The following is a 27,580-nucleotide window of genomic DNA, read 5'->3' as shown; positions in this document are numbered from 1 at the left end:
ACGGCGTAATGAGAAAAAAATTCATAACGTCAGAATTATTAGAACGGCGGAAAAAGTAAACTCCCAGCCAGGACAGAGGGACAGACTATCAAAATCGGGACTGTCCCGCTGGAGCCGGGATGGTTGGGAGGCTTGCAAACACTAATGCAAAATACTGACCAAATACTGACTGTGTGACGAGGCCTGACACTCAGATGTGTGAATCTAGTCTATGATGGACAACTTGGATTTCCCATTCACAACCTCAGGATGTGATTTCTGGACGTAGTTCACATTCTCAGTACAGACTAGGCCATCAAATTTACTTGACACAAATTCTGTCTGACACCGTGAACTCGTCAGGGCTGGAAATACTGACTGCAGAATAACCTGGATAATGGAATTGACATGCTGTGGATTTATAACCGCAGCAAATCCGCACAGAAAAATCAGCAGCATGTGCACTGCGGTTTTGAAATCTCATTGATTTGCATTGTACTGTACAATGCCTGCGGATCCGCAGCAAAATCCGCACTGTGTGCACAGACCCTAATGTCGGCCAAATATATCCTGTCAGAAGCAGCTGGAGTGGTCTCCTGTGTGTCCCCTCTCCATGCAGAGCCTGTTGTACACCCTGAGCCCGCACACCTCATTTTCACCCAGAGATAATCCCACTCTTTTCGCTGACGCTTTATGTTCGTTTTCAATAAAGTTTTGCTCTCTGCGTGATGCATTGTGGGAGTTGTAGTCCGTTTCTCTTCCTGTATGTGCTTGGGCAGCACTGTGTTACAAACGGTGTCTCCGGCTGCTGTGGAGGACTCGCGGATTTGTTTGCATAGTACCCGGAGCCATATTCGTGCTACACAGGAAACAGGAGCAGCATCCAGAGAGGGGCCAGGTGGGTAGTCAAGAACAGTGACAGCTCGCGTGTGTACTGCTGGACGGAGGGGCGCTGTGTGGGCAGCTGCCGGACGGAGGGGGGCTGTGTGGGCAGCTGCCGGACGGAGGGGGGCTGTGTGGGCAGCTGCCGGACGGAGGGGGGCTGTGTGGGCAGCTGCCGGACGGAGGGGGGCTGTGTGGGCAGCTGCCGGACGGAGGGGCGCTGTGTGGGCAGCTGCCGGACGGAGGGGCGCTGTGTGGGCAGCTGCCGGACGGAGGGGGGCTGTGTGGGCAGCTGCCGGACGGAGGGGCGCTGTGTGGGCAGCTGCCGGACGGAGGGGGGCTGTGTGGGCAGCTGCCGGACGGAGGGGGGCTGTGTGGGCAGCTGCCGGACGGAGGGGGGCTGTGTGGGCAGCTGCCGGACGGAGGGGGGCTGTGTGGGCAGCTGCCGGACGGAGGGGGGCTGTGTGGGCAGCTGCCGGACGGAGGGGCGCTGTGTGGGCAGCTGCCGGACGGAGGGGCGCTGTGTGGGCAGCTGCCGGACGGAGGGGCGCTGTGTGGGCAGCTGCCGGACGGAGGGGCGCTGTGTGGGCAGCTGCCGGACGGAGGGGGGCTGTGTGGGCAGCTGCCGGACGGAGGGGGGCTGTGTGGGCAGCTGCCGGACGGAGGGGGGCTGTGTGGGCAGCTGCCGGACGGAGGGGCGCTGTGTGGGCAGCTGCCGGACGGAGGGGCGCTGTGTGGGCAGCTGCCGGACGGAGGGGCGCTGTGTGGGCAGCTGCCGGACGGAGGGGCGCTGTGTGGGCAGCTGCCGGACGGAGGGGCGCTGTGTGGGCAGCTGCCGGACGGAGGGGCGCTGTGTGGGCAGCTGCCGGACGGAGGGGCGCTGTGTGGGCAGCTGCCGGACGGTGGCACGCACAAGTTACTACTTGTCAATGATGTGAGAGACGCTTCTGACAACCCATACTGTAGTGACAAGTTGTCAGGGTATAGGAATCATTGGTAACTTCCTGAGTTGTTTCTGTAAGCTTCCAAATCTGTTGACCCCATTTTGGCCTGGCGCGTGACCCCTGCAGCACATGTTGATAACCAGAGGTGCTGACAGGAGCTCGCTTCTCAATTTTGGCGGTCTGGGATATCTTTCTGAAGTCCAGCATGACCTAAGTTCCCTACCTCCCCGGCATTAATGTATCACAACTTTTGGCAATTAACCTCCAGACCGTGGGGTTATTAACAAAACTGCTGACATTTTTTTTTTTTTTAAAGCTGATAATGGACTGGTTTTCAGCCACATTGCAAATACTGCGCTTGAGCTGAAGGTTTATGGGACGATCTTAGAGATGATCCTGGTCACCTGCCATTGTAATGCGTCATCACTATTTGCTGAGTGGGGGTCTGACACAGCATCTTTATGGATCAGCTGGACGTAACGAGTATGATGGAACCTTACACCGCTGCTCCATCACTGCCGGGATCTGTAGATCGGGTACTATTAATTTCACTAGTAGTGGACAACACCTTCCTTCATAATGGGTGATGCCGTGATCACCTGATGGAAATTGGCTGTGATTGACAGTCACACTCCAGCACTATGGCTGAAGTGCGGAGGGCTGCGGATTTCCTCCGTGAAGCTCCGCCCACTGCCGTGCCTCCTCCGTTTAGCTCCACCTTCGTCGGCATGCGGCCTGCGTACCCTATCTTTAGCATTGGGTACGCAGGCCATACCGATGTATGCCGATGCCTCCGCATGTGTCGTCTTGACGGTGCGACGACCGCAACAAAATCCAACATGCTGCGATTGGCGCAGGTCGCCGTACCGTCAAAATGACACATGCGGAGGCATCCGCATACATCGGTATGCCCTGCGTACTCAATGCTAAAGACAGGGTACGCACGCTGCATGCCGACACAGGCGGAGCTGAACGGAGGAGGCGCGGCAGGTGGCAGAGCATCACGGAGGAAGTCCGCAGCCCCCGGCCGTATGCTAGTGTGAAACTAGCCTAATAGTGGGAGTGAAAGAAAGCTCCAATCCCATCTGTTAAACCCTTTCTGCGTATAAACATATGATAAAATATGATTTGGCAGAAATGATGTGTGAAGAAATGTTAAACATAATTAAATGCGTTTTTACAATTAAAGGGTCACTCCAAAAATAGGAAATAGTCCCCTGTCTACAAGATAGGCAATAACTTGCTGATTCTTGGGACTCTGTAACGGACACCATGAAAGACTTGCGTCACTTGTCTTATCTATTGCATTTTTTCTGTTCTGTGTTGTGTATGAATATGTGATTCTTCAGATGTTGTATTAGTCTAGCCTGATGAAGAGACCTGAGTAGTCGGGAAAGCTTGTAATGTGTCACCATCTTCTCAGTTAGCCATTAAAAGGTATCAACTACTGAGGACTCTCAATTCTTCTATCTACTGGCAAACACGGTACATATACATCTTTCCTGTATGTTTAAGGTGGCATTCACACCTTTGTGTGTCACGGTCTGAGCGATGCACAGACTCTCCCCTGGTCTCCTGACCTGAACTTGATAGTCTCATATATGACTATAATAAGTAAGGGGTATGGTCCCACAATAAGTCTTACTAGCGTTCTGGATGCAGTGTATTCGCTGCGTCTAAAGCCTGTTTCACACTTCCGTTTTTGACAAAAAACGGATCCGCCATTTTTTTGGGCGGATCCGTTTTTTTCCCCATTGATTTGCATTACCGGCAGATCTTGACGGATGGCCATCCGTTGGATCCTTTTTTTGCGGATCCGTCAATTTTTTTGGCGTCCGCCGAGATGCCTGGACGGACCATGCAACATTTTTTGTGCTGCAGGATCCACATTTTTATAGTGCACATGCCCGGAGGAATGAAGTCAGCCGGAAATTCATTCTCTCTGTCTCTCTCTCTCTTCCTTTAAAATTCTTCATTCGGCAGATCCGTCAAAAAAAAAAAAAAAAAATGTCCAGTGCCATCCGTTCTCATCAGTTAACAACGGATACGCTTTCCGCCATTTAGGCAGATTTTAACTGAAACAAAAAAACTTAAGTGTGAAACAGGCCTTAAGCACTGCATTGTTCAGTACAAGCACAGTGGATTGGATTCATAGAAATCTAATGCACACTCTGCTTTCTTATTTACGCTGCATAAACTCACCTGTGGTGCTCTTTTCCAAGCTGCAGCACATCCTATAGACTTGCATTAGATGCCAAAAATCTCCTGTTAAAAAACCACATGCGTTGTTAGTGCGTTTACACAGGTGTGTTCAGCCTGGTTTAACTCCTTTACCCCCAAGGGTGGTTTGCATGTTAATGCCCGGGCCAATTTTTACAATTCTGACCACTGTCCCTTTATGATGTAATAACTCTTGAACGCTTCCATGGATCCTGGTGATTCTGACAATGTTTTCTCATGACATATTGTACTTCATAATGGTTGTAAAAATTTTTTGATATAACTTGCGTTTATTTGCGAAAAAAAACGGATATTTGGCGAAAATTTCACAATTTTCCAACTTTGAATTTTCATGCCCTTAAATCACAGAGATATGTCACACAAAACACTTCATAAGTAACCTTTCCCACATGTTTACTTTACATCAGCACAATTTTGGAACCCAAATTTTTTTTTTTGTTAGGAAGTTATAAGGGTTAAAAGTTGACCAGCGATTTCTCATTTTTCACATCACCATTTTTTTTTTCTTTAGGGACCACATCACATTTGAAGTCACTTTGAAGGATCTATATGATAGAAAATACCCAAAGTGACACCATTCTAAAAACTGCACCCTTGTAGGTGCTCAAAACCACATTCAAGAAGTTTATTAACCTTTCAGGTACTTCACAGGAATTTTTGGCATGTTTTAAAAAATGAACATTTAACTTTTTTTCACAAAAAATTTACTTCCGATCCAATTTTTTTTTAATTTACCAAGGGTAACAGGAGAAATTGGACCCCAAAGGTTGTTGTGCAATTTCTCCTGAGTACGCTGATGCCCCTTATGTGGGGTAAACCACTTTTTGGGCGCATGGCAGAGCTCGGAAGGAAAGGAGCCCCGTTTGACTTTGTAATGCAAAATTGGCTAAAATTAAGATTGGACGCAATATCGCGTTTGGAGAGCCCCTGATGTGCTTAAACAGTGGAAACCCCTCACAAGTGACACCATTTTGGAAAGTAGACCCCCTAAGCAACTTATCTAGATGTGTGGTGAGCACTTTGAACAACCAAATGCTTCACAGAAGTTTATAACATAGAGCCGTAAAAATAAAAAATCATATTTTTTTTCACAAAAATGATATTTTCACCCCCAATTTTTTATTTCCCCAAGGGTAACAGGAGAAATCGGACCCTAAGAGTTGTTGTGCAATTTGTCCTGAGTATGCTGATATCCCATATGTGGGGGTAAACCACTGTTTGGGCGCATGGCAGAGCTCAGAAGGGAAGGAGCGCTAGATTTTACTGTTATGGTTTGCAAGTGCCATTACCCACAGGTGCCAAAACAGCAGAACCCCCTATAAGTGACCCTATTTTACGAATTCTTCCCCTCAATGAGTTCACCTAGGGGTGCAGTGATCATATTGACACCATGGGTGTGTCACAGTATTTTATACCATTGGGCAGTGAACACAAAATGACTACATTTTTACCATCAAAATTTTGTTTTAGCCAAAGATTTTACATTTTCACACAAGAAGTGGGTAAAAATGGCAACAAAATTTGTCCTACAATTTCTACCGAATGTGGCAATACCCCATATGTGGCTCTACAGTATTACTTAGCCATGTGGAGAGTCTCGGGAGGAGCGGAGCGCTATTTGCCTATTCAAGTGAATGTGTCTGTGCACATGTCAGTGTGTTTCCATGGACTGTGTGTTCGTGGGCAAAACACAGTGACATGTCTGTTATTTAATTCCACCACGGGCCATAAAAAGTTTCCGCACACGTTCATACACATAACACACATTAACCCCTTCCTGACATCCGACGTACTATCCCGTCCATGGGACCCGGGCCCCTATGCCCATGGACGGGATAGTACGTCTACCGCGATCAGCGGCGCCCACGTGGTGAGCGCCGCTGATCGCGGCCGGGTGTCAGCTGATTATCACAGCTGACACCCGGCACAATGTGTCAGGGGCGGTCATGGACCGCCCCCGACACGTTAACCCCTTGCACACCGCGATCAAATTGGGGGTTAAAGGGAAGCAGCGGCAGGGAGGGGGCTCCCTCCGTGCTTCCCTGAGCCCCCCACGGCAGCGCAATGTGCAGCGCTGCTGCCGGGGGCTCCTTTCCTGCAGGCCCCCGAATCCAAGATGGCGACGGGGGCCTGCAGGAAGCTGGCTTCCTCAGTGCCTGCAAAGCGCAGGCATGAGGAAGCCTTGTGCACTGCCTGTGACAGATCGCTGATCTGTCACAGTGATCTGTGATGTGACAGATCAGCGATCTGTCACAGAACAGTGATGTCCCACCTGGGACTATTTAATAAAGTAAAAAAAAAATAAAAAAAAGTGTTAAAATAATTTTAAAAAAATCGCTAAATAAATTACAAAAAAAAAAATATTCCCCCAAATAAATCCATTTTTTGAAAATAAAAAAAAAACAATGAAAGTACACATATTAGGTATCGCCGCGTCCGTAACGACCCGCCCTATAAAACTGTCCCATTAGTTAACCCCTTTAGCGAACCCCTTAAAAAATAAAAAACGAAGCAAAAAATAATTTATCATACCGCCAAACAAAAAGTGTAATAACGCGCGATCAAAAAGACGCATATAAATATCCATGGTACCGCTGAAAACGTCATCTTGTCCCGCAAAAAACGAGCCGCCACACAGCATCATCAGCGAAAAAATAAAAAAACAGCCCTTGACACTCATGTTATCACATCCCCGACGTGACATGTAATCTTGTGTCATTAAACATTCACACCAATCCCGTTGAGTGCGACCCTTTTCTCTTGGATTGTCCTACTGGTCTGCTACGAGGTCAAGCACCCGGGATCCTGGATGTGAGCGTACCGCCGGCTGCAAACTACTGATCCCAGCATGGTAACAGCGGTGCCGCCCGCTTCTCTTTGTCTTAGAAAAAATAAAAAAGTTATAGCTCGCAGAATAAAGCGATGCAAAAATAATTATTTTTTATATAAAATAGTTTTCATTGCATAAAACCGACAAAACATAAAAAACGACCTAAATGAGGTATCGCTATAACCGTACTGACCCGAAGAATAAAACCGCTTTATCAATTTTACCGCGCGCGGAACGGTGTAAACGCACCCCCCCAAAAGAAATTCATGAAACGCTGGTTTTTGTTCATTCTGCGTCCCAAAAATCGGAATAAAAAGCGATCAAAAAATGTCACGTGCCCGAAAATGGTACCAATAAAAACGTCAACTCGTCCCGCAAAAAATAAGACCTCACATGACTCGGTGGATCAAAATACGGAAAAATTATAGCTCTCAATATGTGGTGATGCAAAAACTATTTTTACAATAAAAAGCGTCTTTTAGCGTGCGACAGCCGCCAAACATAAAAACCGCCATAAATAGTAAATCAAACCCCCCGTTATCACCCCCTTAGTTAGGGAAAAATAATAAAATAAAAAAATGTATTTATTTCCATTTTTCCATTACGGCTAGGGTTAGGGTTAGGGCTGAGATTAGGGTTAGGGGTGTGTTGGGGTTCGGGTTGGAGTTAGAATTGGGGGGTTTCCACTGTTTGGGCACATCAGGGGCTCTCCAAATGCAACATGGTGTCTGATTTCAATTCCAGCCAATTCTGAGTTGAAAAAGTCAAATGGTGCTCCTTCCCTTCCAAGCTCTGGCATGCGCCCAAACAGTGTTTTACCCCCACATGTAGGGTATCAGCCTACTCAGGACAAATTGCAAAACAATTTTTGGGGTCCAATTTCTCCTGTTACCCTTAGGAAAATAAAAAATTGGGGGCAAAAATATCATTTTTGTGGAAAAAAAATGATTTTTTTTATTTTCACGTCCGAGTGTTATAAAATTCTGTGAAGCACTTGGGGGTTCAAAGTGCTCACCACACATCTAGATAAGTTCCGTGGGGGGTCTAGTGTCCAAAATGGGGTCACTTGTGGGGAGTTTCAATAGTTTAGGTACATCAGGGGCTCTCCAAACGCACATGACACCCGCAGACCATTCCATCAAAGTCTGCATTCCAAAACGTCACTACTTCCCTTCCGAGCCCCGACGTGTGTCCATACAGTAGTTTTCTCCCACATATGGGGTGTCAGCGTACTCATGACAAATTGGACAACAACTTTTGGGGTCCAATTTCTCCTGTTACCCTTGGGAAAATGAAAAAATTGGGGACTAATTGATCATGTTTGTGGAAAAAATACATTTTTTTTATTTTCATGCCCGGGCATTATAAACTTCTGTGAAGCCCTTGGGGGTTCAAAGTGCTCACCACACATCTAGATAAGTTCCTTAGGGGGTCTCATTTCCAAAATGGGGTCATTTGTTGGGGGTTTCCACTGTTTAGGTACATCAGGGGTTTTCCAATCGCGACATGGTGTCTGATCTCAATTCCAGCCAAAAACGTCAAATGGCGCTGCTTCCCTTCCGAGCTCTCCCATGCGCCCAAATAGTGGTTTACCCCCACATGTGGGGTATCAGCGTACTCAGGACAAATTGCACAATAGCTTTTAGGGTCCTGTTACCCTTGGAAAAATAAGAATTGAGGGTGAAACGATCATTTTTGTGGAAAAAATATGATTTTTTAATTGTACTGCTGTACGTTATAAACTTCTGTAAAGCTCTTGTGGGTTCAAAGTTCTCACCACATATCTAGATAAGTTCCTTGGGGGGTCTAGTTTCCAAAATGGGGTCACTTGTAGGGGGTTTCCACTGTTTAGGTACATCAGGGACTCTCCAAACGTGACATGGCGTCCGATCTGAATTCCAGACAATTTTGCATTGAAAAAGTCAAACGGCGCTCCTTCCATTCTGAGCTCTGCCATGCGCCGAAACAGTCGTTCCCCCCCACATATCAGGTATCAGCGTACTCAGGACAAATTGCACAATAACTTTTGCAGTCCAATTTCTCCTGTTACCCTTGGTTAAATATTCAAAAAAATTCCTGTGATGCACCTAAAGGGTTAATAAACTTCTTGAATGTGGTTTTGAGCACCTTAAGAGGTGCAGTTTTTAGAATGGTGTCACTTTTGGGTATTTTCTATCATATAGATCCCTCAAAGTGGCTTCAAATGTGATGTGGTCCGTAAAAATAAAATTGTGTTGTAAAAATGAGAAATCGCTGGTCAGCTTTTAACCCTTATAACTTCCTAACAAAAAAAAAATTTTGGTTCCAAAATTGTGCTGATGTAAAGTAAACATGTGGGAAATGTTAGTTATCAAGTTTTTTGGGTGCCATATCTCTGTGATTTAAGGGCATAAAAATTCAAAGTTGGAAAATTGCGAAATTTTCGCCAAATTTCCGTTTTTCTCACAAATAAACGCAAGTTATTTGAATGAAATTTTACCACTAACATGAAGTACAATATGTCACGAGAAAACAATGTCAGAATCACCGGGATCCATGGAAGCGTTCCAGAGTTATGACCTCATAAAGGTACAGTGGTCAGAATTGTAAAAATTGGCCCGGTCATGAACGTGCAAACCACCCTTGGGGGTGAAGGGGTTAATGTCCTCCATGTGACACACGTCAGCGCTGGGGAAGAAGCGATACAGTAAGCGCTGTTCCCCGGCACCGGGTGCTGACCACGGCTCTCATAATTCTCCCCTGCTCTGCCGGTGAGCAGGGAAGAATGATGAGTTACATTTAAGTAATAAGAGACAGCAGGAGGCGGCTGATGAGACTATTACCCCATCAGCCTACTCATGCTGCTGCAAATAACAGTGACAGCAGGTGCTGCGGATGGGAGTATTCATCTGCCGCTCCTACGCTGTAAATAAATACGGTAATTAAAAAAAAAAAAAAAAAAAAGTGTGGGTTCCCCCCCTATTTTTGATAACCAGCCAGACAAAACTCACAGCTGGGGGTGCAACCCTCAGCTGTCAGCTTCAGCAAGGCTAGTTATCAAGAATAGAGGGGTCCCCATGATGTATTTTTAATTATTTAAATAAAATAAACGGCGTGGGGTCCCCCCTATTTTTGACAACCATCCTTGCTAAAGCAGACAACTGCGGGCTGGTATTCTCAGGCTAGTAAGGGGCCATGGATATTGAGCCCCCCAGCATAAAAATAGTAGCCAAGAAAAGGCACATCTATTAGATGTGCCTTTTCTGGCGCTTTGTCTGGCTCTTCCCACTTGCCTTGTAGCGGTGGAAAGTGGGGTAATATTTGCCATGTGGCAGTGGGGTTCTTATCTGTGGGGTTGATGACACCTTTGTATTGTCTGGTGACTTCAAGCCCACGGCTTAGTAATGGAGAGGTCTATAAGGCTTCTTTTACACATGACGTGTTTTTTGAGGCCCGTTTTTGCGGGCCGTATCACCGCATTTTTTATGGTCTGCCGCAATAAAGCACCACAAAAAACTTGTGGATCACCGTTTTTCATGTTTTCAATACTATGGAAATAGTATTGGGAAAAAAACGGCATTCCGCAAAACTGGAATTCACGGTGCATCGCAAAAACAAACTTCCGTTTGTTTTTGTGGCCCCATTGATTTCCAATGGGGGCCGTGTCTGTACGCCGTGACAAAGATCAAGCAGGCTCGATCTTTTTTCATGGCCGCAAATACGGCCGTACGGCACACGGCGCACCGTGGAATTTTTGCAGGCCGATTTTGCGGCCCAATAGAAATCTATTGGGGCCACAAAAACGGCCCGCAAAAACATGGTAAGTGTAAAAGAAACCTAAGACACCCATCCATTACTAATCCTATAGTTGTATTGTACATAAACACAAACACCCAGAATTAAGTCGTTTATTTGAAAAAAATGACACTCCTTTATTAATCTCAATTAAACCATACTTACAACCACGACTAATCCAAGTGAAGCCCTCGATCTGTAATAAAGATAAAATATAAAAGCAACAATATACCATACCTGTCCATCGCTCTGTCCCACGCCTTAATCCATGTCTGGGGGATATACAGTTTTCAACGTGGACGGTGCCAAGATGCTGAAAAATAACTGGTGAATGAGATGCTGGGAATGCAGCATCAGTAACCGAGGATGATGTCATAGAGGTTACCTTCGGTCACTGAGCTCCTTTCCCAGCCGGGCTGAGCTGCAATCGGATCCCTGCTAGCACAGTGAGCGCTCACAGTGCTAGCGGGAATCTCACCCCGACTGGCAACGCAGCGTCGTAACCGAGGGTGAGGTCATAGAGGTTACCTTCGGTCACTGAACTCTGTTCCCAGCCGGGTTGAGCAATGGTGACCAGCAGAGCAGGGGAGAATGATGAGAGCCGTGTTCAGCATTCGGCACCGGGGAATAGTGCTTGCTGTAACGCTTCTTCCCTGGCGCCTGTCCTTGTGGTACTGATGCGGCAAGTATTACACACACACACGGACACTGATATCTCCGGTACCGGAAATTTCGGGACGTATGAAAGAGGCCTTATAGCGTGTTTTTATGTTTTCCTGCTGTCACCAGCTAAAAGACTCTATTTTTATTGCAAAAAATAGTTTTTGCATCACCACATATTGAGAGCTATAATTTTTCCATATTTTGGCCCGCAGAGTCATGTGAGGTCTTGTTTTTTGCAGGACGAGCTGACGTTTCTATTTTTTATTTTATTTATTTATTTTTTTGGGGCGGGGGGGCGTTTGTTCCGCGTGTGGTAAGAATTGATTATGCAGTTTTATTCTTCGGTTCAGTGTGATTGCAGTGATACCTCATTTATATTTTGTTTTGCCGCTTTTATAGAATGAAAACTATTTTATAGAAAGAATAATTATTTTTGCATCGCTTTTTACTGAGCGCTATAACTTTTTTTATTTTTCCGCTCATGGAGCTGTATGACGGCTTGTTTTTTTGCGGAACAAGATGACGTTTTCAGCTGTACCATGTTTATTTATATCTTTTTGATTGTGTGTAATTTCGCTTTTTGTTTCGTGGTATGACTATAAAGCATTGTTTTTTTGCCTTGTGTTTTTTTTTTTTTTTTTTTTTTAATGGTGTTCACTAAAGGGGTTAACTAGTGGGAGCGTTTTATACGTCGGGTCGTTGCTGATGCGGCAATACCAAATATGTGTGCTTTTATTGTTTAGATATTTTTTTAATTCAAATATTTTTTTAGTGATATATTAATTTTTTTTATTTTTAAAAAAAATATTTTTACAATTATCAAAAACATTTTTTTTTTAACTTTTTTCCTAACTTTTACTTTTTGTCCCACTATGGGACAATCATTTTTTTTGCAGGCTGATCGCTTCTATAGCATGCAGATGAAGCAGCATCTGCATACCATAGAAGCTGTGAGCGCTGCACTGACACAGGGAGACTTGCTGATCATGCATTGCGCATGAGGAACAAGTTTCCTAACTCTCATGCTCAGCCAGATGTCATCATGATGACATCTGCTCACCATGGCAACGATCGGGACCCTGCATCACGCCGTGAGACCTCCGATCCAAAGGCAGAGGGGCTGATAGCCCTGCGCCGGCTCCCGGAATGCTGGAATCTTGTTTGATCGCAGTATTTTGGGGGTTAAAGTGCATTACACTTCTATGTGGGGATATAAGAAGGTCTGGAATCGAGCGCTTTGTCATCATTGCTGGAGTACTTCAGGGTGAATTTGCCATGTCGCTTCCTAACATTCCTTTAAGCCTGCCCTATACAGTCATAAAATTTATGAATTTATGGGAAAAGAATATACAGTCTTAAAAAAACAATGCATGGAAACATTTGAGAATAGCTACTCTTCACTTAGGCAGCCTGAAATATTGTCATGCACAGCAGGTAAGACATCTTCTTTAAAGGTTGTTCTTGCAGTAAAGGTTAATGGAGGTTTTGAGGGATTTCCCTAATGGATAAGTTAAGTGGAGTGGCTCTGTGAAGGATGGGAATTGGAGTTATCAGACTTCACACAGCAGAGATAATATGCTTTGCTGCTGGCACCAATGCACACTATGGTCTAGGACAGTTTATAATAGTGAGACTTCAGCATTTTAATGAGAACTGCTTTTCACAGCAAGCTCAACAAGACACGCTCGAGAATGCAATATCCCAAAGTCATCGCTGTAATAGCGGTTAAGAAATGCAAAAAACCAACGGGGAACAGCTAACATGCAGATAAGCTTCAGGTTCTCCAAAAAGAGCAGCATTTATGTAAAAGGAGTAAAAAAAAAAAATTAATGTACTCAAGACATTGCTGTTAATTAATGCTTGTCTATACACACCTTAAAGGAAATATGACAGCTCAACAGCAAGTCTATGGAGTCAATATGCCAAAGTTTTGACTGCTTAAAGGGAATTTGTCAGCAGTTTTTTATATGGAATCTGAGAGCAGCATAATGTAGGGACTCAAGAGCCTGTCCCTTGTTCACCAAATTATTTGTAAAAATGTTCCCACAAAGCTGCGCGGCAGTCCAACCCCATCTATCATTAACCTGATTGCCACAATATCAGTGAAATCAGGAAAAACAGAGAAAAACACCAGAATTTATGAATCTCATGTGATGTACCAATTCTGGGTACTAGAATTTATGAATCTCATGTGATGTACCAATTGTGGGTACTAGTGATAAGACAAGCACAAATTACTTTGGGCCCAATTCGTCAAGGTGTTTTCAGTAGAATTCTGGTGTAAAAGGCCTTTTAATGGGGCAGAATTTTTTGTGGAAATTGGAGTTGCACAATCATTTTGTGACTTTTGGCATTTTTTCTCAAGTTTAGTGGACAGAGCTTGGATTGGGTGTGGTGAAGCCTGCCTGCAAATTCATATAAATTTATGATACTTAAAGAGGTGGTCCCATGAACAGAAGTTCATTTTAATTAATAGATCTTGTAATGATGATAATTTCCACAATTGGATGTTTTTAAATAAAATGTTCCTGTGCCGAGATAATATTTTAAATGTGCCCTTGCTGTGTACTGGCTCTGTCTCACCATACAGGAACATGGTCTGATCATACCACATCTCCAGGGCAGGGGGGGAACCAAAAGAGTATACAGACAGGACAGCTTGGGATCACAGCTGCAAGTTAGGAAAAACATTTCAATGCCTGTTTAAAAATTTGTTTAACCTCACAGAAAGAATCAGCTGTGATCCCATGCTGTCCTGTCTTGTATACTCCTTTGCTTAACTTTTCTTACATGGAGGGGGGGGGACAGTATAGCAGAGCTGTCAGGTCTATGAGAGAACTACAACTGTAGATGAGTTTGCAATGAGACAATGTATTGCTTTACTGTCTTTCTATCCACACTGGCTGTCTGTGGAATGAAAGTTGAAAAAGTGTTGAAATCAGGCACAATTCTGCATCAGAGGTGACAGTACTGTGATAGGAGTGCTACAGCTGCTGATGTGTTTGTAATAAGACAAATATCAGTTCTGATTGTGATTATAATTGGCAGTCATTACACATCACACCGGTATCTCATCGTTTCATTTAATATAAGGTCTGTAAGAGGATTCTCATGCAGATCAGTGTTCTGCCCATAAAGGTACTGTCACACTAAGCAATATCGCTAGCAATATCGCTATAACTTGTGACGTTATAGCGATATTGCTAGCGATATCGCTATGTCTGATACTTACAACCGGCTCCCCCGCTGGTTATTGCTGATCGCGCGAGAACGTCCAGGACTGTTTCTCGTCGTCAGCTTCCTGTGGAGAGACGAGCGTGGAGCCGGGCGGGAGGACGTCAGGATCGCCTAGTGTGACAGGTAAGTAGCGACCCCCGTCCCCAGCGATGTCGCTGGTGAGATCTGCCTGTGTGACAGCTCACTAGCGACCACTTAGCGATGTACCAGCGATGCTGACCGCGTCATATCGCTGGTCGGGATCGCTGGTACATCGCTAAGTGTGAGAGTACCTTAAGTCTTCACAGCTCAAAAACATTTTGGATTTCTCTAGAAAAAAAGACATCGGATTCAACTTTTTATAATCTACACCACGTTCCAAATTAGAAAAAAGCCATTTTTCTGTGTTTTTTTTTTTTTTTTTTTTTTTTTTACTAAATGGTCAATGCAAATGAGTGAGTATAATATTCAAATCATCAACCGTTAAAAATATAAATCACATTTTATTGGCCAAACCTCCCAATGATAACAGTAACTTTTCAAAACAAAAAACCCCTCAAAATGCAGTGCTCCAAATTATTTTGGACAACAGAGTTCCCAAACATATTGTAGGTTATAAAGAAATGTACCGTAAATGGTCAATTGTTGAATTTGCAGCATTAAGCGATCACATTTACTGAAATCAAGAGCTCTTTCAATCAAAAGCATCTTAACATGCCAAATTACATCTTAACATTGGACCCGTTCTTTGCTGTCGCCTTCATTGAACTTGTGATATTTTGGATGGTTTTTGCTTGAATTTCTTTGCAGGATGTCAACTGCTGTTTTGATGTGAGCTTCCTCCCACCTCAATATCTTTTGTTTTAGGACACTCCAAAGGTTCTCAATAGAGTTGAGGTCAGGGGTGGATTTTGGCCATAAAATGCATTTCTCTCCTTTTTATGCCCATAGCAGCTAGTGACTCAACGGTATTATTTGCAGCTTGTGATTGTGCATGTATGAAGATGATTTTGCTTTAAACAAATTTGGACAGGCAGTTTGGTATTTTACACACTGTGGATCCTCATAAAATCTTAGACCTTTGTTTCTGCGTTTAAGCATAATACACTATTTTTATTCAAGATTCCCCTTGTAACTGGTATATTGGCACTAGTTACAGGGGAAATTTGGCAAACTGGCTGTGAGGGACGACGGAGATGTCCCTTCTGGAATATGCCCCCACCTTGGCATTCCCCCAGGCCATAAAAAGCAATGCAATGTTTTTCTTTAATTAAAAACTCTTTGAAGCTCTTAACACAAGGGTGCAGTTTTTTTTTTGTATCTGCAGCCAGCTGGCTCTTTGTCTGACGGAAGCACATGGAAACACCGCCGTACAAGTCACATTAGGCTCTGAGGTATTGAATCTGGAAAATGACCTTTGATGACAGAATGCAATATCTTTGAGCCTAGCCGAGCACATAATCCGCATCAGCATTCTTTCCCCCATATGCCCGTGCCCGGCAGCCACCTGTATCACTCAGCGTTATTGAGTTATAAAGCATAGCTACCAGTAATTACATACGGTAGGCATATTTAGTTACTATGCGCAGATAAAATCCAGCGGAACCCATTGGCAACGCCACCGACCCACTCAGAGATTCGGGCGAAAAGTTATGGGCCATCCACAATTCTAGGCAGAAAATCTTATTCTCAGACATAGGAGGAGGGAGGCAGTCCAGCCCAGGCGTGGCAGCAGAGTGTGGGAGGGAACAGCCTAGTAGATATAAGGCAATCCCTCATTTTGGACTTAGTTTTCTAATGGCAGGAGGATACGTTAGCCTACGCAGTCAGGAAAGCCTGTAACTAAGATTTGAACCTGTGATCCATCAGTGACTCCCTGTCGTCACATACTACATAACACAGTGATTGCTACCTATCTATACCTTATCCTCGTACTACACTCGTGACCGTATATCAGTATATTGTTCTTGTAAATATATACCTGTATATTTGTAGTGCGCCTTTTCAGCAATTAAATATAAAATTAATCTTTGGCTACTCTTTTATCTCGATTTCATGAATCCCCACGTCCGCACACTCGGTTGGTCAATTGTACGCTACCCAAGTTGGTTTCTGACCAGATAAGCCTACTGTCAGACGGGGCTTATGTTGAACGAGGAACTATTGGCAGAATGCCGTACTGTTTTAGTGAGGAACTCTGGCAGTGATGTCCGGGAGGTTTAAATATATATCCCCAGCCTGGACTGGTGATATATATCCCCCTCACTGGGAGCGCCTCACTAACTCGTACCTATAAGGGAAGCCTTTCCGGCGACTACTTGCCCTCGATGCAGTTCCCTGACTGACCTGGAGGAAATGGTGGTTCCAGAGATCCGATCCCTGCGGTTCCTTCTCTTCCCCTCCCTCGAGGTAAGCAAAGTGGACGCCCCCCCCCCTTCCCCTTTGAGACCCCTCACACTTGCTACATAGCATAGCTGACCAGGTCTCCTAGAACCTAGCATCTCTTGCACCCACTCTACACCCAGTGATCACATGACCACTATGTCCAGAGGAAGAAGCACTGACCATGCTTCCTAATCTGTATACACAATCGCTGGTTCAGCCTTGTGTATAGAGTGGCCAGAAAAGCAAACATGTCTGCTGCCTTTTGTGGGGGAGTCTGGCTGTGTCTGACAGCTGGCTCCCCACCCTCACAGCTGCACAGTCTTGCTTGTAATGCATTGATGTTCTAGAACATCAGTGCAGAGTAAAATGACACCTGATGCACAGAATGAAAGTTATTAGTGTGTTCTGGACACCATTGATGTCTGCCTCATGATTGTATTGTAAGCCAAAATCAGGAGTGGAACAGTGAGAGGAAAAGTATAGTAATAATAATAATAATAAATTTTATTTTTATAGCGCCGACATATTCCGCAGCACTTTACATTTCAGAGGGGATTTGTACAGACAATAGACATTACAGCATAACAATAATCACATACAGTAGATTATAACAAATACCAAGAGGAGTGAGGGCCCTGCTCGCAAGCTTACAGTCTATGAGGAAAGAGGTAGACACGAAAGGTGGGTGGTAACAGTTGCCCTGATTGTATGGACCAGCCATAATGTTAAGTGTGTAACAGTACAGACACAGAGGGCTAATGGATGCATAAAGCATGTGGGAACATGATGCTGGGAACCTGGTTATGGTAAAACTTTTGGCTCTGCCACACAGGGATAGGTTAGGTTAATGTGTTGAGGCGATAGGCCAGTCTGAATAAATGCGTTTTCAGGACACGCTTAAAATTGTGGGGATTGGGGACTAATCGTATTGACCTGGGAAGTGCATTCCAAAGAATTGGCGCGGCACGTGTAAAGTCTTGGAGACGGGAGTGGGAGGTTCTGACTATTGAGGATACTAACCTCAGGTCATCAGCAGAACGGAGGGCGCTGGTAGGGTGGTATACTGAAACAAGGGAGGAGATGTAGGGTGGTGCTGAGCCATGGAGGGCTTTGTGGGTGAGGGTAATAAGTTTATACTGAATTCTGGAGTGGATGGGTAGCCAGTGTAATGACTGGCACAAGGTAGAGGCATCGGTGTAACGATTGGTGAGGAATATGATCCTGGCTGCAGCATTCAAGACAGATTGGAGAGGGGAGAGTTTGGTAAGAGGGAGACCGATTAGAAGAGAGTTACAATAGTCGAGACGAGAATGAATAAGAGAAACAGTAAGAGTTTTTGCAGAGTCAAAAGTAAGAAAAGGTCGAATTCTAGAAATGTTTTTGAGGTGCAGATGACAAGAGCGAGCCAGTGATCGAATGTGGGGGGCAAAGGAAAGCTCGGAATCAAGTATGACCCCAAGACAGCGGGCATGTTGCTGGGGAGTAATAGTGGAACCACACACGGAAATGGCAATGTCGGGTGTAGGTACATTAGTAGCGGGAGGAAACACCAGGAGTTCAGTCTTTGACAGGTTCAGTTTCAGATATAGTGAGGACATGATATTAGACACAGCGTTTAGACAATCGCCAGTGTTTTCTAGAAAGGCTGGCGTGATGTCAGGAGAAGAAGCGTATAATTGGGTGTCATCAGCATAGAGATGGTACTGGAAACCAAATCTACTGATTGTTTGACCAATAGGGGCAGTGTACAAGGAGAAGAGGAGGGGGCCTAGAACCGATCCTTGAGGAACCCCAACAGTAAGGGGAAGGTGAGAGGAGGAGGAACCGGCAAAAGAAACAGTAAAGGAGCGGTCGGAGAGATAGGAGGAGAACCAGGAGAGAACGGTGTCCTTGAGGCCAATGGAATGGAGCATAGTGAGGAGGAGCTGATGATCCACAGTGTCGAATGCTGCAGAGAGATCCAAGAGAATTAGCATGGAGTAATGACCATTTGATTTAGCTGTTAGCAGATCATTAGAGACTTTAGTGAGGGCAGTTTCAGTGGAGTGTAAAGAGCGGAAACCGGATTGGAGAGGGTCGAGAACAGAGTTTTCTGAGAGATAGCGGATAAGACGGGAGTGGACCAGGCGTTCCAGGAGTTTAGAGATGAAGGGAAGATTAGAGACAGGTCTATAGTTAGCGGCACAGTTTTGGTCGAGGGATGGTTTTTTAAGTAGTGGATGTATGATGGCATGCTTAAATGAGGAGGGAAAAATACCAGAAGAGAGAGAGAGGTTAAATATTTTAGTTAGGTGAGGGGTGACAGCAGGGGAAAGGGACTGGAGGAGATGTGATGGAAATGGGTCACTGGTGCAAGTAGTTGGGCGAGAAGATGCAAGGAGCCTGCTTACTTCTTCTGTGACTGGTTCAAAATCAGAGAGTGAGTTAGATGCAGTGGGGGAGGGAGGACAGTGCATGGTATGAGGGGATTTGGAGATAATTTCCTGTCGGATCTGGTCAATTTTTTCTTTGAAGTAATTGGCCAGATCGTCAGCTCGGAGCTCCGTGGTTGGGGCCTGTACTCTTGGATTGAGTAGAGAATGAAAAGTGTCAAAGAGACGTTTCGGGTTATTGGACAGTGAGGTGATGAGGGTGTTGAAATAGGTTTGTTTGGAGAGGTGAAGGGCAGTGTTGTGTGTTCTAAGCATAAACTTAAAATAGATGAAATCTTCGTGTAGATTGGATTTTCTCCACAGACGTTCGGAGCACCTGGAGCACCGCTGCAGGAAATGTGTTTGCACCGTGTGCCAGGGTTGTCGCCGTCTGTGTTGTGGTGTTCAATTTATATGGGGTGCAAATTCATCCAGGGCACTTTGAAGTGTTTCATTGTAATGCTTCAATGCAGAATCAGGACATGAGAGGGAGGAGATAGGGGCCAATGAAGACTGCAAGTTCGTCAGAAGTTTCTGGGTGTTAATGGCCTGTATGTTTCTATAAGTCTGGACAGTGGGGGTGACCTGAGCAGCCTGGCAGTTCTTTATAGAGAATGAAAGAAGATTGTGGTCAGAGAGCGGGAGAGGGGAGTTTGCAAAATCATCCACTGCACAAAGCCGAGAGAAGACCAAGTCGAGGGAGTTTCCGTCTTCATGCGTTGGAGAATTAGTAAGCTGCGAAAGGCCAAATGAGGAGGTTAGAGATAAAAGGTGAGTAGCAGATGGGGAGAGGGGAAGAGCAATGGGGATGTTGAAATCTCCCATGATGAGGGTAGGGATGTCACAGGAGAGAAAATGTGGAAGCCAAGTGGCAAAATGATCCAGGAACTGATGGGAGGGGCCGGGAGGACGATACACCACCGCCACTCGCATGGAGAAGGGGGTGTAGAGTCTGACGGCATGGACCTCAAATACAAACACGTCACCACTTCTGCATCCATCACCCACTCCTGGTTTTGGCTTACAAATACTGAATAGGCGAATGTGGCCTCATACGTAGATCAAACTATAAGAATAGGATGTATTACTACTGTGGCTACTGGGAGGAGTGACCAGCCCTGTGACTACTAATTGAAGTACTATACCTGTGCTGCTTTCATGACTACAATTTTCCATAAAATTATTTTTTTGTTATGATTGTTGCAATAAATGTAAATATATGACAAAATGATCAATGGAGATGCCGGGTGTCTGACCCTATAGGTCGTTAGGATTTATGACCTATCCAAAGTATGAGCTATTAATATAATAGTAGTGAACCATCCCTTCAATGCTGACAAAATGTACACATTTTCTAAATTCTTGTTTTGGACTATTCTTCTGATCAGTTTCCGATAACGGCTAACTCCCCAAATCTCGATTCTGGCTGTTAAACGCTGGATACAGTTGATGTGAATTTATTCGTATGTCCCATTCCTTTGGCTGCATCAGTGGTCTGTGGCCATTGCACAGGAGCAGTAAAACCACCTGTTGCCGGCCTTCATCACCCCGTCCCTTCCTTCGTTTAGTCGGCCTGATGTGATATCGCATGCATGTCATTGCACATCATTGATGCCGTGTCGGGTCAGCTAATGAAAAGAAGAGCTGATCTGATGGCAGGTAAGAGGTGCTCCTCACGCTTTTGTGCAGTGGCCACATGGGTGCAGCAGCCAATAAAATAGGATGGGAGAGGGGTGTAGGGTGAAGAGGATTCTTTTATTATTAACATTAGCTTTAATAAAACAGTGCTTTCAACCACATCCTTTTTAGTTTATTTTCAATCTATTATTTACTTCATTTAGATTAGATCATAAATAATTCTTCGGTGAAGCATTAGGTTTCCTAGCGATATATAAAACTGCCACTATATGTACCCTTAGGTGTTTTGTTTTCTTTAATAATGAATGATTTACATGCTTTTGACAAAGAAACAAGTGACAGTTTAAGGGGTTGATCACTTTGTTTATAAATGTGGTGGGTGCATGAGGACATGAACATGTGGAGCTAATGTATCAGTCTTAAAGGACCAACTCTTACACTTGTTAGTGCCGCTTTCTGCCCGGGCGGCACAGTTCTGTCCATGCAATGACCATGACTCCTGATGGAGGAACATGTGACCAGACCTATCCAATCGGCCTCCAATTATAAATCAGATTTCCTAAGTAAGGTGTTTTTCAATTGGAGGAGATCTGGTCACATGCAGTAGTTTTGAGAATAGGAGTTTGTGAGTCAGACGGACAACATTTCACAAAGGAGAACATGTAATCACTGACGGCCATGCCCCTAGGATTCTGTTAAGTAACATTACATAGATGGACAGATGTAGTGGAGAGACTCTCATGATACTTTGAAAGGGTTTGTCTGTGGCAAAATCATACTGAGAGTCTCCAGCCGTATTGTTCGTATTTTGTTCCGTTAGAGCCAAATGCCTTTTAAGGCCCTGATGCTTTTCTTCTGTACAGCTGCATGTAATATTTCTGGCACATGTATGGCATTCTTTCCCCTTGTTTACTAAAATTTATAAGAAGGCATCTGGTTAATATTAAAGGGGTTTCCCCGCGAACAAAAGTTTATTGTAATCAATAGATCTTAAAGTACAATTAGATGTATTTAAATAAAATGTTCCAGGGCTGAGATAATCTTATAACTGTGTACTGGCTGTGTCTGACCGTACAGGAACATGGTCTGATCACACCACAGCACCTGGGCAGGGGAGGAAGCAAAAGTATATATAGACAAGACAGCATGGGATCACAGCTGATTATTTTTTGTTTTGAGGTAAATCATTGTTTAAAAACAGAGAAATGTTTTACCTCACAGAATCAGCTGTGACCCTGTGCTGTCCTGTCTGTATACTCTCTTTTGCTTTCTCCTCTGCCCAGAAGCTGTGGTATGATCAGACCATGATCCTGTATGGTCAGACACAGCCATTTTTCCCACTTTTTTTTTCTTTGTGCATCAAATCTGTGTTTACTGGACCGATCTAAATATGTCCAATAGGTGCAAAAGTCATAACAAGAACAGGAAAACACCAGTGGTGCCACCCAGCAGCCCAGCCCAAACGCAGGTTTCCCATATTAAGTGCTTTCTCACGGGAATGAGTATTACAACATTGTCAAAGACCTTTTTATCTCATTGGTCGCCAGTCAGATGACCGATTAGTTGATCTTGGTTGGCCAATAGGTATGGCTTTATTGGCGCTTGAGTGCCGCGTTCTCCAGGTCCTGCGCCGGCAGCAGGCGTGTAACATCACGGCTCATGCGCCTTGCGCGGGGGGAGGGGAACAAAGTTCCAGAAGCCTCTGGGCATGATGCGTAGGAGGTAACAGACGCCGCACCAGACACAGGAGAAGGCAGCGGCACACACTTGCACCGTCAAAAGAGAAATGGATACCACCGCATTGTCCGAATTGAAGTTTACAAAAATCATACACCAAAAAATACATGTATCACAAGTAACAGTCAGGTGTAACTACACATACAGCATCAATATACACTCACTGGCCACTTTATTAGGTACACCATGCTAGTAAGGGGTTGGACCCCCTTTTGCCTTCAGAACTGCCTCAATTCTTCGTGGCAGAGATTCAACAAGGTGCTGGAAGCATTCCTCAGACATTTTGGACCATATTGACATGATGGCATCACACAGTTGGCGCAGATTTGTCGGCTGCACATCCCTGATGCAAATCTCCCGTTCCACCACATCCCAAAGATGCTCTATTGGATTGAGATCTGGTGACTGAGGAGGCCATTTGAGTACAGTGAACTCATTGTCATGTTCAAGAAACCAATCTGAGATGATTCGAGCTTTATGACATGGCGCATTATCCTGCTGAAAGTAGCCATCAGATGTTGGGTACATTGTGGTCATAAAGGGATGGACATGGTCAGCAACAATACTCAGGTAGGCTGTGGCGTTGCAACGATGCTCAATTGGTACCAAGGGGCCCAAAGAGTGCCAAGAAAAAATTCCCCACACCATGACACCACCACCAGCCTGAACCGTTGATACAAGGCAGGATGGATCCATGCTTTCATGTTGTTTACGCCAAATTCTGACCCTACCATCCGAATGTCGCAGCAGAAATCGAGACTCATCAGACCAGGCAACGTTTTTCCAATCTTCTACTGTCCAATTTCGATGAGCTTGTGCAAATTGTAGCCTCAGTTTCCTGTTCTTAGCTGAGAGGAGTGGTACCCGGTGTGGTCTTCTGCTGCTGTAGCCCATCTGCCTCAAAGTTCGACGCACTGTGCGTTCAGAGATGCTCTTCTGCCTACCTTGGTTGTAACGGGTGGCAATTTGAGTCACTGTTGCCTTTCTATCAGCTCGAACCAGTCTGCCCATTCTCCTCTGACCTCTGGCATCAACAAGGCATTTCCGGCCACAGAACTGCCGCTCACTGGATTTTTTTTCTTTTTCGGACCATTCTCTGTAAACCCTAGAGATGGTTGTGCGTGAAAATCCCAGTAGATCAGCAGTTTCTGAAATACTCAGACCAGCCCTTCTGGCACCAACAATCATGCCCCGTTCAAAGGCACTCAAATCACCTTTCTTCCCCATAGTGATGTTCGGTTTGAACTGCAGGAGATTGTCTTGACCATGTCTACATGCCTAAATGCACTGAGTTGCCGCCATGTGATTGGCTGATTAGAAATTAAGTCTTAACACACAGTTGGACAGGTGTACCTAATAAAGTGGCCAGTGAGTGTATGTAGTAATGCCATTACACAATATGGTTCCTTTTGGGCACCATGCATAAGGATGCAGATCCAATCAGATGACAATGGATGGGAGAGTATAGTAGGTCAGTGGCGATGTACGATAGTCATAACTATTAATGGAGAGGTGACAAAAACAAAACAATAAGAAAGATTAAAAACGAGAAATAAAAAAAATTAAAATAATTTTCAGGTCAGAGGGTGAGTTATGGAACATCAAAAATTATATACACATATTAATTAATATAAGAAGGAAGAGAAACTAATGTCTCATTTAAGCCCTTAGCGTCATGGTGTCAAGTTTCACAATCCAGTTTGTTTCCCGTTGTGCTAAAAGTTTTTAAGTTGTTACCACCTCTGATTCCCATATGTAGGAGGCTCTCAATCCTAGCCATAATTGTGATGCACTTTGAAATGGCCGGGGATTGTGAGCCTAAATGAGACCCTTTGTTTCTCTTCCTTATAATATATTATTAATATCTTTTTTTGATGTTCCATTACTCACCCCCTGACTTGATCTGGATTCTTTTAACTTTTTTTTTTTAATTTCTTGTTTTTAGTCTTTATTGTTTTGTTTTTGTTACTGTTAGGCCATGTGCACACGATGCAGATATCCAGCGGATCCGCAGCGGATTTTACCGCGCAGAAACGTTGCATATTGGCATTATGATGTACAGTAGCATGTTAATAGAAAAAAAAAAAAACGCTGTGTAGACGCTGCAGATTTTTCCGCGCGGTTTTCTTGTGGTTCAAAATATGCAGCATGTCACTTCTTTTGTGCGGTTTTCCACCTGCTCCATTCTCCAAATCCGCAGGGGGAAAACGACAGGGGAAAACCACACGAAATCCACAGGAAAAATGCAGGTCATTTGACCTGCGGATTTCTTCAATTCTGCGCGGAAAAATCCGCAGGGCAAAAAAAGTACGTGTGCACTTAGCCTAAATGCAGCCAGGGTGGTAGTCATGGCAACTGGCTGTTCTGTTCCCACACCCTTGCACCTCACAAATGAAACAAGTCCTTTCAGCTCTGCATGGTGTACTGTACTCCAGCTGCTGGAGTTTCCGCCATCCCTGTTACTTCAGCCTCTGATGCACAAGTCCTATAAATCACTCGGTACTCCATGTTCTTGCTCAACAGTGTAACTTTACTTAACAATAAAACAGTCTTTACTTTGGCAGCACACATGACATACAGAATCTTCCTTCCTTTATTTCCCTGTCATGCGGACAGTCCCTATTCTTACTAGCAGCTTCCTCTGCCCAGCGATCCCGGCCGTATGTTTTGGATAGTCCGTGTCCCCCCTGTTTTTCCCGTCACCAGCTTCTTATTTATCAGCCCCTTGTCCGGCTCCATTGGGAAGAGGTGCCAGGAACACATCACTGCGACTCCCACCCTGGTCATAGACCCCGGATCCTGATTGGGGATGATCCCTTCAAGCTGGTGCCCGTTTGCACTGTTCGCTGCCTGAGACCCTATCTGCTACAACAGCTTTATCCCCACTGCTATGATCCTCTGTTCTTTCACTGCTCACACGTCCTGCCCGTGTACAGACTGCCCGGGCTTCTGAACCCAAACAGGAAGCTACAAGTCCCTGCTCTGTTACCCCTCCCAGTAAATTAACCCCTGTGCCGCCTATCTCCTAACCTATGCTATTTCCTACCACTAATGTCCCCCCCCCCCTTGTATTCTATCTCAATACTATACTATATAAGTTCCCACTCTAATCCTACAGACAGTACATAACATTACAATATAGAAACATTACATATCACACCAATAACATTTAGTCATGAGTTGCCACAGATGACCGTGTAGGCCGCGCCCGGAAGAGAGGAGGCACGTAAGGTTCCCCACCACCACCTTACATCGCCAACCCTTTTAATAGTTATGACTATCATGCATTGACCTACTATACTCTCCCATCCGTTGTCATCTGATTGGATCTGCATCCTTATGTATGACACCCGAAACGAACCATATTGTGTAATGACATTCTTACATATATGGATGATGTATATGTAGTTACACCTGACTGTTACTTGTGATACATGTATTTTTTGATTTTTGTATACTTTATTTCTGATAATGAAGTGGTATCTATTTCTCTTATGGCAGTGCGCAGGCGTGTTGTGCTGCTGCCTTCTTTTGTGTCTACTGCGGCATCTGTTACCTCCTGCGCATGCTCGGAGGCTTCTTGAACTTTGTTCACCCCCTGAGCATGCACCGTGTTAGATGCCTGCTGCCAGCGCAGGACCTGGCGAGCGCAGCACGCATGCGCTAATAGAGCCTTGCCTGCACCTTGTTATGACTTTTGTACTTTTTTGACATATTTAGATCAATTTAACTTAATAAAAATAAAGTGTTTTAAACCACAATATTCCTTTTCTCTCCTCATTCCTATCGAATATGGAGTTGGTTGTTTCCCCATCTGGGATCTTTTGCACTATTAAAGTGCAACTTATGCTGCAGCAAAATGAAACCTAGTATTGTATTATACCTATATTTACCAGATCAAGCAATGTGGATGCTATTTCATGAACACTCATTCCCACTGTGAGATGCTGTTGAACAGCGCAATTATTTTCTCTATAAGCTTCTCCGAGGATACTGAAAAAAAAGCATGTAAAAACACAGTTGTGCGAAGGGCAGAATCAGATCTTTTCTGTGCTAACCAAATGCATTGAAAATGTTGCTTCAAATCAGCACTGAAAACAAAAAGCGGAAAATGCAGGAAGGCGATCCCTTAGGAGAACATCCTTCTCCTCATCAGGATCATGCCCACGTGTTGTAGGGAGGTCATACAGGCACGTGGAGGCCACACACGCTACTGAGCATCATTTCCTTGTGAGGCATTTCCACTGAAGTTGGATCGGCCTGTAATTTGATTTTCCACTTTGATTTTGAGTATCATTCATTATCCAGACTTCCATGAGATATTAATTTTGATTTACAGTGATCAATTTTTTTGTTTTATTATTCTCAAAGTAAGCCGAAAATGTGCGGATGGTACCCACGGTCTGGAGGAGAGGAGATTCTCCTCCAGGCTCTGGGTACCATATCCCTGTAAAACTAGAATTAAAATTCAAAATTTTTGATATTCTCACCTTCCGTCATCCCACACAGGGTTCCCGCCTGTCAGCCACGCTCCTGGCATCTTACGGACCCAGCGATGCTTTGCGACAATGACTTATGACGTAGCGGTATCGCGAGACTGCTACGTCATCAAAGGTCATTGTCGCAAGGCATCGCTGGGAACGGGAGTTGGTGGGAGCATCGCTGAGGCCTGGGAACGCTGCGTGGGACGCCGGAACGTGAGATTATCACGATTTTAATTTTTTAAATTATTTTAAACATATCTTTTACTACTGATGCTGCATATGCAGCCTCAATAGTAAAAAGTTAGTAACACTAGTCAAACACTACGTTTGACAAGTGTGACCAACCTGTCAATCAGTTCTCCAAGCGATGCTACAGATCGCTTGGAGAACGCTAGT

At 44.6% G+C, this 27,580-nt stretch overlaps 1 protein-coding gene across 2 annotated transcripts in view; it reads left to right on the top strand.

Annotated features, from left to right (window-relative positions):
- Positions 1-710: 710 nt before the first annotated feature.
- The window catches only part of MICU1 (mitochondrial calcium uptake 1), a 402,009-nt gene continuing 375,139 nt past the window's right edge, over positions 711-27,580 (top strand). Inside the window, exon 1 of one of the 2 annotated variants that reach the window (XM_073585810.1) lies at positions 711-877. The gene's annotated coding sequence lies outside the window, so the exon portion shown is untranslated. The remainder of the gene's footprint in view (positions 878-27,580) is intronic. The other variant, XM_073585809.1, reaches the window with a different exon arrangement.

The sequence above is a fragment of the Dendrobates tinctorius genome, unplaced genomic scaffold (assembly GCF_039654945.1).
Source record: "Dendrobates tinctorius isolate UK_male_01 unplaced genomic scaffold, ASM3965494v1 ptg000089l, whole genome shotgun sequence".
In the NCBI taxonomy this organism is placed as follows: domain Eukaryota; kingdom Metazoa; phylum Chordata; class Amphibia; order Anura; family Dendrobatidae; genus Dendrobates; species Dendrobates tinctorius.
This window is presented reverse-complemented; position numbering and strand designations above follow the sequence as displayed.